Here is a 19881-nt window from a genome sequence, read left to right as displayed (position 1 = left end):
TGTGCATGCTGGCTAGTGTACATACTGACCAGTGGGCATACTGAGTAGTGTACATACTGACTAGTGTGCATACTGTACTGTGAGTACAGACGTGGGCAGGGGAGACAGTGTGTGTGTGTGTGTGTGTGTGTGTGTGTGTGTGTGTGTGTGTGTGTGTGTGTGTGTGTGCGTTCATGCGTGTGTGTGTGCACAGACCCAGATCAAAGCTAACAGAACAGGTTGTGTCAGTGTCCTGTAGGCTACATGCTCTCCAGTAAGCCTTGCTCTCTCTGACTGTACCACTGAAGGACTACAGGAGAGACCAGTCCCATGGCAATGTGAGCGTTAGTGGTCTAAACTGAAGTACGACAGGAGAGACCAGCCCCATGGCAATGTGAGCTTTAGTGGTCTAAACTGAAGGATGGCAGGAGAGACCAGCCCCATGGCAATGTGAGCTTTAGTGGTCTAAACTGAAGGATGACAGGAGAGACCAGCCCCATGGCAATGTGAGCTTTCGTGGTCTAAACTGAAGGACGACAGGAGAGACCAGCCCCATGGCAATGTGAGCTTTAGTGGTCTAAACTGAAGGACGACAGGAGAGACCAGCCCCATGGCAATGTGAGCTTTAGTGGTCTAAACTAAAGGCAAGATGATAAGGCTACAGGCCTGTACAGTTACCAAGTGCTAAGCAACACTCTTTCACAGGTATACAGCAGCACACACGCACACACACACACACACACACACACACACACACACACACACACACACACACACACACACACACACACACACACACACACACACACACACACACACACACACACACACACACACACACACACACACACACACACACACACACACACACACACACACACACACCTCACCTCTCCCTGATACCTGCACTGTGATGACACCATGTACACAAACATGGAGCAGATAGACTGTCTGTCTGCTATCTTTGACCCTGGTGTTTGTTACAGCTCAGTTACTGTATAAGCCCTATTGATTACCAAAAGCTATTCCAAACATAATCAAATTATTTTATTTCAGTCCTCTTAACTCCTACAGTCCCAGCATGTTTTTGGACTTCTAGTCCCTTTAAAGCATTGTATATTTGAGCTACAGACTGGGATGTACCTATAAGGGCACAAGGCGAGACCCAGATGCAGATACGGGAGGCAGATGGTTTGAGTCTTTGATATTTATTAATAATCCAAAAAGGGGTAGGCAAGAGAATGGTCATGGACAGGCAAAAGGCCAAAACCAGTTCAGAGTCCAGGAGGTACAGAGTGGCAGGCAGCCTCGAGGTCAGGGCAGACAGACTGGTCAGGCAGCCTCGAGGTCAGGGCAGACAGAATGGTCAGGCAGGTGGGTACAGAGTCCAGAAAACAGGCAAGGGTCAAGAACCGGGAGGACTAGCAAAAGAGAATAGAAGCAGGAGTACGGGGAAAAACACTGGTTGACTTGAAAAGCATACAAGACGAACTGGCACAGAGAGACAGGAAACACAGGGTATATACACCAGGAATAATAACCGACACCTGGAGGGGGTGGAGACAATCACAAGGACAGGTGAAACAGATCAGGGTGTGACAGTACCATTGGATTCAATAGATTTCTTCTGCATCCATTGAAACCTGTGTGATTAGTCTGTGATTATCGGGGGCTCACCTAGAGCGGTGTTTGTGAGACGAGGGTGGATCCTGAAGGGGCACAGGGGTCGGGGATTTTTACAAAAACGTCTGCAGAGTCCTAAAGGGTTTGAGCTATAAACTATTCAAATATATCCATGAAAAGCTGAGACTCTCACGAACACGCACACGGTTTGCTCTAAACAAGAGTCGCTAGAAGGTAAGGGGTTCTTCTACATAGATCACAGGAAATCCCAGGACATAGTTTCTATAATATTGTAATAAGCTCACATAATTGCTGTATCAAACTCCAAACTCCACATAGTTGTCACTGACTAGTTGGATGCTAATTTATCACTGAGCAAACAGCACAGCCATTACTTAGTTTTTGATCAGCAAGAGCAGAGCAGAGCAGAGCAGAGCATGCCGGGGGCTCAGGGTTGGAACATCCAACTAGTATCCAACTAGTCAGTGACAACTGTGTGGAGTGTGTTGAACAGCCCTGTTTAATTTACACCATCCCAACAGAGATCTTAGAAATAGAACTGTGCCATGTGCTTCTCTGTGCATGTGTTTCTCCGTGCATGTGCTTCTCCGTGCATTCACTTCATAGCTTATAGACTATGGATCGTGTGATTGAGACGACGCCTAATAGGCTATAGGTGCACTTGATATTTCACACCCAGCGGACAATCAGAGATCAGGGGGGGCATCAGGCACACATCCATATATAGCCTAATAAGCAACTAATTCTAAAACACTGAGAAATATAGAAATGTCATCAATTCCAAATTAAAATGACCCTCCCCTAGACTAGATTTAAAAGATACTAAACCCTCCGCTTGACTGAAATGGAGAAAGCATGACCCTCCCCCATTTTCCTCCAGGTACCCATTATAGAAAATTAAATCCATCCCTGAATGAAAAGCTGGGTTCTCGGGACTGAAACCCCAAAATAACATCTTGTGAAATGTGATTCATAAATGTTCTCACAATAACCCAGACCAGAGTCTTATGTTGTCAGCTGGACTTCAAAACTCTCATCAAGAACACAGAGAAGTGATAGACTTCCTCACTCGTTCCCTCCTCTCCTTCTGAACTACAATTACTGTTTTTACAGAATACTGACTAGATTCCTACACTTCTCCCAGTAAGCACCTAGGGGCTGGTAGAGAAAGTAGGGGAAAGGTCACTGGGCTGCTGTGTGTGTGTGTGTGTGTGTGTGTGTGTGTGTGTGTGTGTGTGTGTGTGTGTGTGTGTGTGTGTGTGTGTGTGTGTGTGTGTGTGTGTGTGTGTGTGTGTGTGTGTGTGTGTGTGTGTGTGTTTGCACAGTTAGCACAGTTGCTCTTTGCTATCACGCCTGACCCTACCCTTCCTTACCCCGCAATGGCACATGAGGACAAACTTAAGTTTGTAAGCGACAGGTTGGGTGTGTTAGTGGATAGTTAGTATATTTATTCAGCAAGGAAAACAATGCAGAAAAGGGGGAGTATGTTACATATGTGTACTGTTTACTTATTGCATTAAACATTTGTTAGAAGGTACAAAGGGAGCACACAGCTGCTGATGAGACTGAGGTTATGCTCACATACATCTGCCTACTATGCTTCATTATAAATTGGGTGGTTCCAGCCCTGAATGCTGATTGGCTGAACGCCGTGGTATATGAGGCCATATACAAAACATTTATTTGTACTGTTCTAATTACATTTGGAACCTGTTTATAATAGCGGTAAGGCACCTCTGGGGTTTGTGTTATGTGGACAATATACCACGGCTAAGGGCTGTATCCAGGTACCTTCGTCGTGGTAAATTGGCCATATACCACACCCCCTCTGGCCTTATTGCTACACTATATCACCCAAGACCTGTTTTCTGTACTCAGCTTTAGGAACAAGAGGGATCACAGAGCTATGTGTGCTTTTGATAAGAGATGGATTCACAGGAACGAGAAATAGAACAGCTGACAGAGCAAACTCAAAGGCTCAGTGTCCCTCATTGTGTCTGTGGAGGTTTTGCCCACATTTGACCTTTTAAGACATATATGGACAACTCTGGTCCTCGAGGGCCGCAGTGTTCAGGCTTTTGTTCAAGTCAAGCCCTAACAGGTCAGACAAAGCACCCTTCAGAAGAATATGCCTGAGGAACAGAGGTATTTGCCGTAAGGTAGGGTGGGAGGTAGATAGAAAGATAGATACAGATGAATGGAGTGATGGATAGAGATATGGATCTGCAGGGTTGCCTATACGGAAGGAAGCACAAACAGGGGAAACCTGATGACATAACACACGCTCATGTGATGGATGGAGGAGGAGGAGGAGGAGGAGGAAGGGGGAGGAGTCTATGGGAGGGGAGGAGGCAGAGTTGGAGGAGGGTTTAAGGACAAGAAAAGGAAGTGCAGATTCATGTTGTAGCATTATGTTTCTCTATACATTTACCAAGTGTTTCTCTATACATTTACCAAGTGTTTATGTTTGCAGTATGTGTGCTGGTGAAATCATTGAGTAAATATAGCCCATTATTTGATCTGGACCTACAGTCTAATGTATGACCTGCAGTTCACTGAACCTCAGTCTCTTCTCAGATTACTTTTAAGACGACCTCTCTTTTCACCTGTTCCATATTTACACTGAAATGTGACAACCCTACCTAGTCTAAGTAACTCCCCCTCGCTAACCCTGCCCCAGTCTCAGCCCTCCGAGCCCTTCTCCCTCTTGTCAGACTTCTCTACCATGTCTCTCTCTCCCTGTCCACCATGTCTCTCTCTCCCTGTCCACCATGTCTCTCTCTCCCTCTCTACCATGTCTCTCTCCCTCTCTACCATGTCTCTCTCTCCCTGTCCACCATGGTCTCTCTCTCCCTCTCTACCATGTCTCTCTCTCCCTGTCCACCATGTCTCTCTCTCTCCCTGTCCACCATGTCTCTCTCTCCCTGTCCACCATGTCTCTCTCTCCCTGTCCACCATGGTCTCTCTCTCCCTCTCTACCATGTCTCTCTCTCCCTGTCCACCATGTCTCTCTCTCCCTGTCCACCATGTCTCTCTCTCCCTGTCCACCATGTCTCTCTCTCCCTGTCCACCATGGTCTCTCTCTCCCTCTCTACCATGTCTCTCTTTCCCTCTCTACCATGTCTCTTTCTCCTTCTCTACCATGTCTCTCTCTCCCTCTCTACCATGTCTCTCTCTCCCTGTCCACCATGTCTCTCTCTCCCTCTCTGCCCTGCCCCCTCTCAGACTCACCCCCCTTCTCTCTCCCTTATCTCCCTCTCCTCAGTGTGAGTGTCCTGGCTCATGATAAGTGTACAGCCACAGCAGAGAGGTCAGGATAACTCTTTCTATCAGTATCACCAGAGACATGCCAGTGGCCATGGCCTGTTTATAGGCCTACTAGATACAAATTCAGGCAAATGAACACACAGCAGTAACACAGCACTAACACACAGGCCTTGCAGTGGTATTCATTACAGCAACAAAACATACAGAACATAGTTCATGGCTCGTCATAGGGCATAACACAACCCAACATGTGTAGCGTTGCCATGCCACCTATGTTTAATTAGAGTTCTCTTTCAGCCTGGCTTATTGGATCAGGAACAACTGGTTTTTAATCATAGTCTGCGGTGTGTGTGTATGTGTATGTGTGTGTTCTCTCTCTGGGCTGACTTGGATCAATCCCTTGTAAGGCCGACTGTTTCCTGTCCAGTCTACTCAGCTGTGTCCAATGCCTCTGAGGCCCCAATCCTCTGCCTGTTAGGAAGGAAAATAACCAGGAACCGGGGGACAGTGTAGACAGTTGCAGTGCACCCTGCAGCCTCTCCAAAAATATAGATTCCCTTCCTCGACTGGATAGGTTTCCATCATAATGCTCAGTGTTCATACCTTTGGACTCCAAGGAAGTCACATAACAGTATTCACAGCAGGGAGACAAAGACATGGGCCCCTTTGAACACATGCAGATACATTTCTCTTGGCTAGCCTTCGAGAGCATCATGCTTTGTCGATTTCAAAAAAGCTTTTGATGCAATTTGGCATGAGTGTCTGCTATACAAACTGATGGACAGTGTTGGGTGAAAAACATACCACATTATAAAATCCATGTACACAAACAAAAAGTGTGTGGTTAAAACAGGCAAAAAACACACACATTTCTTTCCACAGGGTCGTGGGGTGAGACAAGGATGCAGCTTAAGCCCCACCCTCTTCAAAATATATATATCAACGACTTGGCGAGGGCACAAGAACAGTCTGCAGCACCCGGCCTCACCCTACTAGAATCTGAAGTCAAATGTCTACTGATGACCTTTTGCTTCTGTCCCCAACCAAGGCCCTGACAGTAAACCTCAGTAAGACAAAAATAATGGTGTTCCAAAAAAGGTCAGGACAACAAATACAAATTCCATTCCATTGCCCTAGAGCACACAAAAAACTATATATACCTTTGGCTAAATATCAGCGCCACTTTGCCTTGATGGCGGCTCTGCACACTCTTGGCATTCTCCATATTATGGCAAGAACAGCTCAAACAAGCAAAGCTATGTTGAAACTGGCTCTCATGAGGACCGCCACAGGAAAGGAAGACCCAGAGTTACCTCTGCTGCAGAGGATAAGTTCATTAGAGTAAGTTCAAACAAGGCAGAAACAAGGCAGGAAGGGCATTCAATGCCATCAAAAGGAACATAAAATTGAATCAGTTATAGAACCCATTGCCCTATATGGTTGTGAGGTCTGGGGTCTGCTCACCAAACAAGAATTCACTAAATGGGACAAACACCAAAATGAGACTGTGCATGCAGAACTGTACAAAAAATATCCTCGGTGTACAACGTAAAACACCAAATAATGCATGCGGAGCAGAATTAGGCTGATACCCGCTAACTATCAAAATCTAGAAAAGTTCAATTCTACAACCACCTAAAAGGCAGGGATTCCCAAACCTTCTATAATAAAGCCATCACCTACAGAGAGTTGAACCTGGAGAAGAGTCCCCTAAGCAAGCTGGTCCTAGGGCTCTGTTCACAAACACAAACATACCCCACAGAACTCCAGGACAGCAACACAAATAGACCCAAACAAACCATGAGAAAACAAAATATAATTACTTGACAAATTGGAAAGAATTAACAAAAAAACAGAGCAAACAGAATACCTGACCACTGTGACTGACCTAAAATTAAGGAAAGCTTTGACTTTGTACAAACTCAGTGAGCATAGCCTTGCTATTGAGAAAGGCCACCGTAGGCAGACCTGGCTCTCAAGATAAGACAGACTATGTGCACACTGCCCACAAAATGAGGTGGAACCTGAGCTGTACTTCCTAACCTCCTGCCAAATGTATGACCATATTAGAGACACATATTTCCCTGAGATTACTAAGACCCACAAAGATTTTGAAAACAAACCCAATTTTGATAAACTCCCATATCTATTGGGTGAAATACCAAGATTTGTGACCTGTTGCCACAAGAAAAGGGCAACCAGTAAAGAACAAACAACATTGTAAATACAACCCTTATTTATGTTGATTTATTTTCCACTTTGTTCTTTAACTATTTGCACATCATTACAACATTGTGGGAAATTTTGTGAGTGTAATGTTTACTGTTAATTTTATTGTTTATTTCACTTTAGTTTATTATCTATTTGTCACATCCGCCGAATACCACAGGTGTAGACCTTACCGGGAAATGCTTTCTTACAAGCCCTTAACCAACAATGCAGTTCAAGAAATAGAGTTAAGAAAATATTTACTAAATAACCTGAAGTAAAAAATCAAATAAAAAGTTAATAAAATAACAGTGATGAGGCTATATACAGGAGGTACCGTTACCGAGTCAATGTGGAGGGGTACAGGTTAGTCGATGTAATTTGTACATGTAGGTAGGGGTAAAGTGACTATGCATAGATAATAAACAGCGAGCAGCAGTGTAAAAACAAAGGGGAGGGACTATTTAGTCCAGGTGGTCATTTGATTCATTGTTCAGCAGTGTTATTGTCACGTTCTGACCTTAGTTCCTTTGTTTTGTCTTTTGTTTTAGTATGGTCAGGGCGTGAGTTCGGTGGGTTGTCTATGTTAGTTTGTCTATGATTTTCTATTTGTGTTTTTGGCCTGGTATGGTTCACAATCAGAGGCAGCTGTCAATCATTGTCCCTGATTGAGAACCATATTTAGGTAGCCTGTTTTCCATTGTGTTTTGTTAACTAACATCAAGGCGGTGGCCCGTTCCTGTAGGTTCATGCTCTACAACATCCGCAGAGTACGACCCTGCCTCACACAGGAAGCGGCGCAGGTCCTAATCCAGGCACTTGTCATCTCCCGTCTGGATTACTGCAACTCGCTGTTGGCTGGGCTCCCTGCCTGTGCCATTAAACCCCTACAACTCATCCAGAACGCCGCAGCCCGTCTGGTGTTCAACCTTCCCAAGTTCTCTCACGTCACCCCGCTCCTCCGCTCTCTCCACTGGCTTCCAGTTGAAGCTCGCATCCGCTACAAGACCATGGTGCTTGCCTACGGAGCTGTGAGGGGAACGGCACCTCAGTACCTCCAGGCTCTGATCAGGCCCTACACCCAAACAAGGGCACTGCGTTCATCCACCTCTGGCCTGCTCGCCTCCCTACCACTGAGGAAGTACAGTTCCCGCTCAGCCCAGTCAAAACTGTTCGCTGCTCTGGCCCCCAATGGTGGAACAAACTCCCTCACGACGCCAGGACAGCGGAGTCAATCACCACCTTCCGGAGACACCTGAAACCCCACCTCTTTAAGGAATACCTAGGATAGGATAAAGTAATCCTTCTCACCCCCCTTAAAAGATTTAGATGCACTATTGTAAAGTGGCTGTTCCACTGGATGTCATAAGGTGAATGCACCAATTTGTAAGTCGCTCTGGATAAGAGCGTCTGCTAAATGACTTAAATGTAAATGTAAATGTTAAATGTTTTGTGGATGGTTGTTTCCTGTTTAGTGTTTTTGTTTCACCTTTCAGGACTGTTTGTTTGTCGTGTTTGTTGTTTTGTCTAGTGTTGAGATAATATGAACACTTACCATGCTGCACCTTGGTCCTCTCTTTCTCCCGACAACAGCCGTTACAGAACCACCCACCAACCAAGGACCATGCAGCCTGGTAACGGGCAGCAGCAGCAGCGATCTCAGGACTCCTGGACTTGGGAGGAGATCCTGGACGGCAAAGGACCCTGGGCACAGGCTGGGGAATATCGCCACCCCAAGGCAGAGCTGGAGGCAGCGAAAGCTGAGAGGTGGCGGTATGAGGAGGCAGCACGGCAGCGCGGCTGGAAGCCCGAGAGGCAGCCCCAAAAATGTCTTGGGAGGGGGCGCACGAGGAGTGTGGCTAAGTCGGGTAGGAGACTTGAGCCAACTCCCCGTGCTTACCGGAGAGAGAGGGGGACCGGGCAGGCACCGTGTTATGCCGTGAGGCGCACGGTGTCCCCGGTGCGTGTGCATAGCCCGGTGCGGTACATTGCAGCGCCTCGTATCGGCCGGGCTGGAGTGGGCATCGAGCCAGGTGCCATGAAGCCGGCTCAGCGCATCTGGTCTCCAGTGCGTCTCCTCGGGCCGGTGTACATGGCACCAGCCTTACGCATGCTGTCCCCGGTTCGCCAGCCCAGCCCAGTGCGGGCTATTCCACCTCGCCGCACTGGCCTGGCTACAGGGAGCATTCAAGCAGGTAAGGTTGGGCAGGCTCGGTGCTCAAGAGCTCCAGTGTGCCTTCACGGTCCGGTCTATCCGGTGCCACCTCCACGCACCAGCCCTCCGGTGGCAGCCCCCGCACCAGGCTGTCTCTCCGTCTTCTCCCTACAGGTGCTCCCGCCTGTCCAGCTTTGCCTGAACCTTCCTCCTGCCCAGCGCTGCCAGAGTCTCCCGTCTGTCCTTAGCTGCCATAGTCTCCCGTCTGTCCTGAGCTGCCAGAGGTGCCAGTCTGTCCTGAGCTGCCAGAGCCGCCAGTTTGTCCTGAGCCGCCAGAGCCGCCAATCTGTCCTGAGCTGCCAGAGCCGCCAGTCTGTCCTGAGCCGCCAGTCAGCCAGGAGCTGCCAGAGCCGTCAGTCAGCCAGGAGCTGCCAGAGCCGCCTGTCACGCCAGCGATGCCGGAATCGCCCTTCACTCCGGAGCTGACTCCCGCTTGTCTGGTGCTGCCGGAGGCCCCCACCTGTCCGGCGCTGCCAGAATCTCCCGCCTGTCCGGCGCTGCCAGAGTCATCCTTCACTCCGGCGCTGCCAAAACTGCCAAAATCTCCCGTCCATTCGGGACCCGTGGCTATAATTCATTAAATAATATGAACACTTACCACGCTGCACCTTGGTCCTCCTCTCATTCCCCAGATGGCAAGCGTTACAGTTATGGCTTTGGGGTAGAACTATTAAGAAGCCTTTTGGACATAGACTTGGTTATCCCGTAACGCTTTCCATGTGGTAGCAATGAGAACAGTCTATGACTTGGATGACTGGAGTCTTTGACAATTTTTTGGCCCTTCCTCTGACACCGCCTAGTATATAGGTCCTGGATGGCAGGAAGTTTGGCACCAGTGATGTACTGGGCCGTACTCACCACTCTCTGTAGCACCTTACAGTCGGATGCCTAGCAGTTATCATAACAGGAGGTGATGCAAACGGTCAGGAAGCTCTCGATGGTGCAGCTGTAGAACTTTTTGAGGATCTGGGGATCCATGACAAATCTTTTCAGTCTCCTGAGGGGGAAAAGGCATTGTCATGCCCTCTGAATGACTTTCTTGGTGTGTTGGGACCATGATAGTTTGTTGGTGATGTGGACACCAAGGAACTTTTAAGCTCTTGACCTGCTCCACTACAGCCCGGTCGATGTGAATAGGGGCCTGTTCGGCCCTCCTTTTCCTGTAGTCCACGGTCATCTCCTTTGTCTTGCTCATGTTGATGGAGAGTTTGTTGTCCTGGCACCACACGGCCAGGTGTCTGGCCTCAGGTTTCAGGCCTACCACCGCTGTGTCATCAGCAAACTTAATGATGGTGTTGGAGTTGTGCCTGGCCATGCAGTCATGGGTGAACAGGGAGTACAGGAGGTGACTAAGCATGCACTCCTGAAGGGCGTTATGTTGGGGCGGAATGCCAATTGGAGTGAGTCTAGCGTTTCCGGGATGGTGGTGTTGATGTGAGCAATGACCAGCCTTTCAAAGCACTTCATGGCTACCGAATTGAGTGCTACTGGGCAGTAGTCATTTCGGCAGGCTACCTTCAGTTTTTTGGCCACTGTTATGTTTGCCGTATTGATGAGACCAAGGCGCAGCGTGATATGAATACATACTTAATTTAAGAAAGAAAGAACACTAAACAAACTAACAAAATGAACGTGAAGCTATATAAACCGAGTGCTGACAGGCAACTACACATAGACAATAACCCACAAAACCAAAATGGAAAATGGCAACCTAAATAGGATCCCCAATCAGAGACAACGATAAACAGCTGCCTTTGATTGGGAACCAATTCAGGCCACCATAGACGTACATTTACCTAGACAAATCCAAAACCCCATAGATGTACAAAAACCCTAGACGGGACAAAACACACATACCACCCTCGTCACACCCTAACCTAACCAAAATAATAAAGAAAACAAAGATAACTAAGGTCAGGGCATGACAGCCACAGGGACTATGGTTGGCTGCTTGAAACATGTAGGTATTACACACTCGGTCAGGGAGAGGTTGAAAATGTCAGTGAGACACTTGACAGTTGGTCCATGCCTGCTCTAAGAACATGTCCTGGTAATCTGTTTGGCCCTGCGGCCTTGTGAATGTTGACCTGTTTAAAGGTCTCGCTCACATCTGCTACGGACAGCGTGATCACACAGTCTTCCTGAACAGCTGGTGCTCTCATGCATGCTTCAGTTTTGCTTGCCTCGAAGAAGGCATAAAAGGAATTTAGCCCGTCTGGTAGGCTTGTGTCACTGGGCAACTCGCAGCTGGGTTTCCCTTTGTGGTCCGTAATAGTTTGCACATCCGACGAGTGTCAGAGCCGTTGTAGTAGGATTCAATCTTAGTCCTGTATTGACGCTTTGCCTGTTTGATGGTTTGGCTGAGGGCCTAACGGAATTTCTTATAAGTATCCGGAATAGTCTCCCGCTCCTTGAAAGCGGCAGCTACAGCCTTTAGCTCGGTGTGGATGTTGCCTGTAATCCATGGCATCTGGTTGTGATTTGTACGTACGGTCACTGTGGGGATGACGTTGTCAATGCACTTATTGATGAAGCCGGTTACTGATGTGGTGTACTCCTCAATGCCATTGGATGAATCCTTGAACATATTCCAGTCTGTGCTAGCAAACCAGTCCTGTAGCTTAGCATCCACGTCATCTGACCACTTCCGTATTGAGCGAGTCACTGGAACTTCCTGCTTTAGGTTTTGCTTGTAAGCAGGAATCAGGAGAATAGAATTACAGTCAGATTTGCTAAATGGAGGGCGAGGGAGAGCTTTGTTTGTGTCTCTGTGTGTGGAGTAACGGTGGTCTAGAGGTTTTTTTTCTCTGGTTGCACATGCTGGTATAAATGAGGTAAAACGGATTTAAATTGGCCTGCATTAAAGTCTCCAGCCACTAGGAGCGCCGCTTCTGGATTGACATTTTCTTATTTGCTTATGGCCTTATACATCTCGTTGAGTGCTGTCTTAGTGCCAGCATCGGTTTGTTGTGATAACTAGACAGCTCCAAAAAATGTAGATGAAAATTCTCTTGATAGATGGTGTGGTCTACAGCTTATCATGAGATACTCTATCTCAGGCGCCTTAATATTAGACATCGCACAGCAGCTGTTATTGACATACAGACACACATCTTGCCGGACGTAGCTGTTCTGTCCTGCCGATGCATGGAAAACCCAGCCAACTGTATATTATATGTGTCGTCGTTCAGCCACGGGTTTTAATGTCCGGTTGGTAGGATAGTCTCGAACGGAGCTCATCCAGTTTATTCTCCAGTGATTGCTCGTTGGCCAATAGAACGGATGGTAGAGGCGGGTTACCCTCTCGCTGACGAATTCTCACAAGGCACCCCGATCTACGCCCGCTGTACCTACATTTTTTCTTTAGGCGAATGAGGGGAATTTGGGCCTGGTCTCGAAGAAACGGTATATCCTTCACGTCGGACACATTAAAAAAAAGATCTTCGTCCAGTTCGATGTGAATAATCACTGTTCTGACATCCAGAAGCTCTTTTCGAGACGTTAGCACCAACATTATGTACAAAATAAGTTACAAATCATGCGAAAAACGCACAAAATAGCACAGTTGATAAGGAGCCCGTGAAACGGCAGCCAATCCCCTCCGGGGCCATTCCATATATTTCCCATGCCAATAAAACCCCCTTAAATTGAAATTGAAATTGAATTGAGAGAGAGAAAGAGAGATATATGGGGGATAGAGTCAACCTCCTCCTACTCTCTTTCCCTTCCACCCTTTTCCACTCCTCCTCTCCTTGAGCTCTACTAAAATCCTCACTCCATGCGTCCGATGCTGTGGGTCTGTCCCTACATGGCTAACACAAGTAGGGCTGCAGGTGGGTGTCCTTGGCAGGGCTCTGGGTGGAGAGTGTGGCTGGGGAACAAGCTGTGCTAGCTAGGGAGAGGCCATGGTCCTTTCCACGGCCCTCTGGAGGATATTAGGAAACAGGGCTATTTTAATCTCCCACTGGATTAGAATATCATGGCTGATGAGAAAATGCCGGTCTCCACCCGATTATGAATGCATGCACGGAAGCACACATGCATTTATACACTCACTCTCTCTCTCTCTCTCTCTCTCTCTCTCTCTCTCTCTCTCTCTCTCTCTCTCTCTCTCTCTCTCTCTCTCTCTCTCTCTCTCTCTCTCTCTCTCTCTCTCTCTCTCTCTCTCTCTCTCTCTCTCTCTCTCTCTCTCTCTCTCTCTCTCTCTCTCTCTCTCTCTCTCTCTCTCTCTCTCTCACACACACACACACACAACAGGGTCTGTATTTGCGCTGTGGGAAGATCGGCTGTTTCCCCAATCCCATTACAGTCAACCAAAATACAGCCTTCAGCTAAAAATAGCCTGGATTGTATCAAAAAGAAATGGGTATCTATAAATCATCTGTATGTTTGTTTTTCATTTATTGTGCATTTTTTAAATGAAGAGAACAGAAGAAAACATGAATGGAAGAAAGCAATGTACTTTGTGGTATATGTCTCCTCGAAAATAGAAATCAAAGTGAATATTAATGTAAAATATATTCATGATAAAAAAATATATCCAAAGCCAATTACTACACACACATCCATCCACAAGACACACACACACACAATCGCGCGCGCACACACACACACACACACACACACACACACACACACACACACACACACACACACACACACACACACACACACACACACACACACACACACACACACACACACACACACACACACACACACCTAATAAACACAAGGTCAAGGGTTAAGACTGGGCACCTCAAATCATATTGCATAACAGTCAAACAGAAATATCCTGGCTGTCTATTGGCTCCTCTTTCACAGGACCAATAAGGACTGACACCTGCCTGCAGGGAAAGCACATAAAGCCTGTTGCATAAGTTCATGTATGGGAGGGGATGTAGCTCAGTGGTAGAGCGCATGCTTTGCATGTATGAGGCCCCGGGTTCAATCCCCGGCATCTCCAGGATTTATTTTGTCTAAATGAAAGGAGAAGACCATCTCTGCAGCCAAATCTTCAAATTGACTGTGACGGGAGGAATTGGATAAAGATTTTAAAAAGAAAAGTGAACAGTAACAGGGGTATTACTTTTGCCAACTCATTTTCTACATTACATCATCAAACAGGGCCTTTATTCAGCAAGATTTTAAAAATCCTCATATATAAATAAATAAATAATGATTGGCTCTTATTTTCAACTTTGATTTGGGGATGCTGTTTAGTCATATTGTAGGCTACAGGTCAGTGCATTCCTTGTTTGGTGACCAGACAATTTACAACTGAATGCTCTCTGTCCCTCCTTTGGAACGACCACAATAACCAAGGAACCACCAGATAAACCTAACAACCCACCAACCTCTGGCTCTGTTGCCACAACAACTTAGCAAGGGCACGACATGACAACCCAACAAGGACACAATTACCCAACAAGGACACGACAACACAACAAAGACACAATTACCCAACAAGGACACAATTACCCAACAAGGACACAATTACCCAACAAGGACACGACAACCCAACAAGGACACAATTACCCAACAAGGACACAATTACCCAACAAGGACACAATTACCCAACAAGGACACAATTACCCAACAAGGACACAATTACCCAACAAGGACACGACAACCCAACAAGGACACAATTACCCAACAAGGACACAATTACCCAACAAGGACACGACAACCCAACAAGGACACAATTACCCAACAAGGACACAATTACCCAACAAGGACACAATTACCCAACAAGGACACAATTACCCAACAAGGACACAACAACCCAACAAGGACACAACAACCCAACAAGGACACGACAACCCAACAAGGACACAATTACCCAACAAGGACACAATTACCCAACAAGGACACAATTACCCAACAAGGACACAACAACCCAACAAGGACACAATTACCCAACAAGGACACAATTACCCAACAAGGACACAATTACCCAACAAGGACACAATTACCCAACAAGGACACAATTACCCAACGAGGACACAATTACCCAACAAGGACACAATTACCCAACGAGGACACAATTACCCAACGAGGACACAATTACCCAACAAGGACACAACAACCCAACAAGGACACAATTACCCAACGAGGACACAACAACCCAACAAGGACACAATTACCCAACGAGGACACAACAACCCAACAAGGACACAACAACCCAACAATGACACAATTACCCAACAAGGACACAACAACCCAACAAGGACACAATTACCCAACGAGGACACAACAACCCAACAAGGACACAACAACCCAACAAGGACACAATTACCCAACAAGGACACAACAACCCAACAAGGACACAATTACCCAACAAGGACACAACAACCCAACAAGGACACAATTACCCAACGAGGACACAACAACCCAACAAGGACACAATTACCCAACAAGGACACAACAACCCAACAAGGACACAATTACCCAATGAGGACACAACAACCCAACAAGGACACAACAACCCAACAAGGACACAATTACCCAACAAGGACACAATTACCCAACGAGGACACAATTACCCAACGAGGACACAACAACCCAACATGGATACAACAACCCAACAAGGACACAATTACCCAACAAGGACACAATTACCCAACGAGGACACAATTACCCAACGAGGACACAACAACCCAACATGGATACAACAACCCAACAAGGACACAATTACCCAACAAGGACACAATTACCCAACGAGGACACAATTACCCAACGAGGACACAACAACCCAACATGGATACAACAACCCAACAAGGAACAGGAAGAAGAGATATAAACAAGCAAAACATATGTGAAAAGGACACCATGTTATTTTGGGCTCTGGGTAGAATTTACCAAGATTTAGGATCAGTTTACCCTCTCCAAATCCCAAGTTTAACTGTTAGACAGATGAAAGCTCAACTGACCGTAGATCAGTGTCCCAGCTTTAGTGTGGACAGTTGGACAGGACATCCTATCCTCCATGGAACTGGAGTATGCTGGGGGATCATCGTACTGTCCTTCCTGTGACTGACTGACCCACTTTGCCAAGTACATTTGGTCACTTAAAGTCACTTGAAGCTTTCGACCAGGTCGTAGCTTTCAACATGAAGCCTCAACCGGGCCGCAATCTGCTGTGTTACAAAGGGAATACTCACATTCAGAATGTGTAATGATTGTGGGGAATTGATAAAGACAGTATTGTAGCACCCAAAAGGGAGTTATCTTGTCAACATAGAGACACTTCCCAGCAGTTTAGGGTTAAAGCTGTAGGGACATTGTACTAACATTCTTGTTTTTTTAACGAGGTAAATCAGTTATGAACAAATTGTTATTTTCAATGACAGCCTAAGAACAGTGCATTAACTTCCTTGTTCAGGAGCAGAACAGCAGGTTTTTACCTTGTCAGCTCAGGGATTCAATCTTGCAACCTTTCTGTTACTAGTCCAACACACTAACCACTAGGCTACCCTGTCGCTACCCAGGCTACCCTGGGTTATAGATGTAGGTAGAATGTAATGCCATTCTAGCATTTAGATGATTGATGTGGGCATATGATTCTCTCTATCCTCTGACAACGAACACCAGAGGCATGACAGAAGATTATGCAGAGGTAAATGAGTATCTATTCTATTTTTACTGCGAATTCAGAGAGAGAGAGAGAGGGGGAGGGAGGGAGGGAGGGAGGGAGGGAGGGAGGGAGGGGGAGAGAGAGAGAGAGAGAGAGAGAGAGAGAGAGAGAGAGAGAGAGAGAGAGAGAGGGGCTTTACTCTTGTCTCTGTGTGTGGTTAATTGACCATTGTGGGAATGGGTGATTCAACAGTCTGATTCAACAGTCTGATTCAACAGAAAGAGCGAGAGGACATAGAAGGGACATAGAGGGGACATAGAGGGGACATAGAGGGGACCGTTGACTTATATAAATATCGAAGAGGACACATAGCAGGCAGAGCAGAGCTCAATCAGCCAATTACATGGATAAAGAAAAGTTGAAAGAAAAGTTGTCTTATCTCTCTCAGAGAGATAAGTATTCCTTACCATTTATTTTGAACTGTCTGTTTTGTACACGTGCTATGCAATGCATTTCTATGGGCTATGGTAGTAAAGGCTAAATTAAATGTTTCATCAAATAACTATCCATTTACAATGCAAAGTTATGCCTGCTAGATGCGTTTATAAGACAGGATAAAAGCAATACAAACACCATGTAGCCTACTAGCAGGTTCCAACATAATGTCCGACACAAACATGAAGACGTACAGTGCCTTTACAAAGTATTCATATGGTCACATTGACTTTTTCACCATTTTGTTGTGTTACAATTATCTGCAAGGTCCCCCAGTCATAAATTACATATTTCTGTATTACATTTTTTATCATTTGCAAACATTTCTAAAAACATGTTTTCACTTTGTCATTAAGGGGTATTCAGGCTAGATGGGTGAGAGGTTTTTAAAAAAAATCATTTTGAATTCAGGCTGTAACACAACAAAGTCAAAGGGTATGAATACTTTCTGAAGGTACTGTGGATGCATGTTTGTTTTTATATTACTCAGTAAAAACAGCAATGTTTAGTTTGTCGTTGTACAGTATGTGACTCAGTCAGATAGGTGTGGTAGCCCTACTGTCGTCAGGGGAGATAGGTGTGGTAGCCCTACTGTCGTCAGGGGAGATTGGTGTGGTAGCCCTACTGTCGTCAGGGGAGATAGGTGTGGTAGCCCTACTGTCGTCAGGCGAAATTGGTGTGGTAGGCCTACTGTCTTCAGGGGAGATAGGTGTGGTAGGCCTACTGTCGTCAGGAGAGATAGGTGTGGTAGACCTACTGTCGTCAGGGGAGATAGGTGTGGTAGGCCTACTGTCGTCGGGAGAGATAGGTGTGGTAGGTCTACTGTCGTCAGGAGAGATAGGTGTGGTAGGCCTACTGTCATCAGGAGAGATAGGTGTGGTAGACCTACTGTCGTCAGGGGAGATAGGTGTGGTAGGCCTACTCTCGTCAGGGGAGATAGGTGTGGTAGGACTACTGTCGTCAGGGGAGATAGGTGTGGTAGGCCTACTGTCTTCAGGGGAGATAGGTGTGGTAGACCTACTGTCATCAGGGGAGATAGGTGTAGGCCTACTGTCGTCAGGGGAGATAGGTGTGGTAGGACTACTGTCGTCAGGGGAGATAGGTGTAGACCTACTGTCATCAGGGGAGATAGGTGTGGTAGGACTACTGTCGTCAGGGGAGATAGGTGTGGTAGGCCTACTGTCGTCAGGAGAGATAGGTGTAGGTCTACTGTCGTCAGGGGAGATAGGTGTGGTAGGTCTACTGTCGTCAGGAGAGATAGGTGTGGTAGGTCTACTGTCGTCAGGAGAGATAGGTGTGGTAGATCTACTGTCGTCAGGAGAGATAGGTGTAGGTCTACTGTCGCCAGGGGAGATAGGTGTGGTAGGTCTACTGTCGTCAGGAGAGATAGGTGTAGGTCTACTGTCGTCAGGGGAGATAGGTGTGGTAGGTCTACTGTCGTCAGGAGAGATAGGTGTGGTAGGTCTACTGTCGTCAGGAGAGATAGGTGTGGTAGGTCTACTGTCGTCAGGAGAGATAGGTGTGGTAGGCCTACTGTCGTCAGGAGAGATAGGTGTAGGTCTACTGTCGTCAGGGGAGATAGGTGTGGTAGGCCTACTGTCGTCAGGAGAGATAGGTGTAGGTCTACTGTCGTCAGGAGAGATAGGTGTAGGTCTACTGTCGTCAGGGGAAGGGTCATAACATTCAGTCTGTCTGCTGTTTGAAGTCTGTTGGTCAGCATTGCACAATGTTGATCTTTTAATGTTAGGGCAAGGCACAACATACACATTCCACAGTGCCTCATCATTCGCATTCAGTACTTTCTGTGTGTGACTGTGCTTGCCTGTGTGTGTGTGTGTGTGTGTGTGTGTGTGTGTGTGTGTGTGTGTGTGTGTGTGTGTGTGTGTGTGTGTGTGTGTGTGTGTGTGTGTGTGTGTGTGTGTGTGTGTGTGTGTGTGTGTGTGTGTGTGTGTGTGTGTGTGTGTGTGTGTGTGTGGTATCATGAGCCATTGTAAGAAGTCCGCTCCCTGTATGTTGTCTGGGTTGTCTAGAAAGGTCTCAGGTAATAAACACTCACCAAGTTAAAGGAATCAGATCAACTTAATACAATTATTTAGATTTATACTATACTATGAATCTGTGTTATACTCGGTTTGAATTCATTTCCCGTTTGTGATTTATTATGTTCCTGGCCAACCGCTGGCCTGAGACGTCACATAACTAGCCTTCTATCGCCCTCTTGTGGTTCAATGGCAGAAAACGCCCACTTCAATTTCAGTTACACAATTGGCCAATAGATGGAGACTCTTTACAGAGCTCTATATTCCGGGCAGTAGTGTATTTCTAAATAATGTGAAGTGGCCTCTCCTTTCTCCCTGTTCTCTCTGTAATTAGACTTTAAAATGATTGATGATGAAACACAGGCAACCAGAATTCTAACCCTCTTAGACATTCATAAATTCTGCGAAGCTGAATAATGATGATGCATATTAATCAGTCATTTCCACTTCCAAGAACT

At 46.5% G+C, this 19881-nt stretch overlaps 1 non-coding gene across 1 annotated transcript; it reads left to right on the top strand.

Annotated features, from left to right (window-relative positions):
* The first annotated feature begins 14207 nt into the window (after positions 1-14207).
* Positions 14208-14279, top strand: trnaa-ugc (transfer RNA alanine (anticodon UGC)). The gene has a single exon. It is a non-coding gene; the product is annotated as a tRNA-Ala (tRNA).
* The last annotated feature ends 5602 nt before the right edge of the window (positions 14280-19881 follow it).

This window comes from Oncorhynchus keta, chromosome 27, assembly GCF_023373465.1.
Source record: "Oncorhynchus keta strain PuntledgeMale-10-30-2019 chromosome 27, Oket_V2, whole genome shotgun sequence".
Taxonomy (NCBI): Eukaryota; Metazoa; Chordata; class Actinopteri; order Salmoniformes; family Salmonidae; genus Oncorhynchus; species Oncorhynchus keta.
The sequence above is the reverse complement of the archived record's forward strand: the minus strand, read 5'-3'. Positions and strand labels throughout refer to the sequence as shown.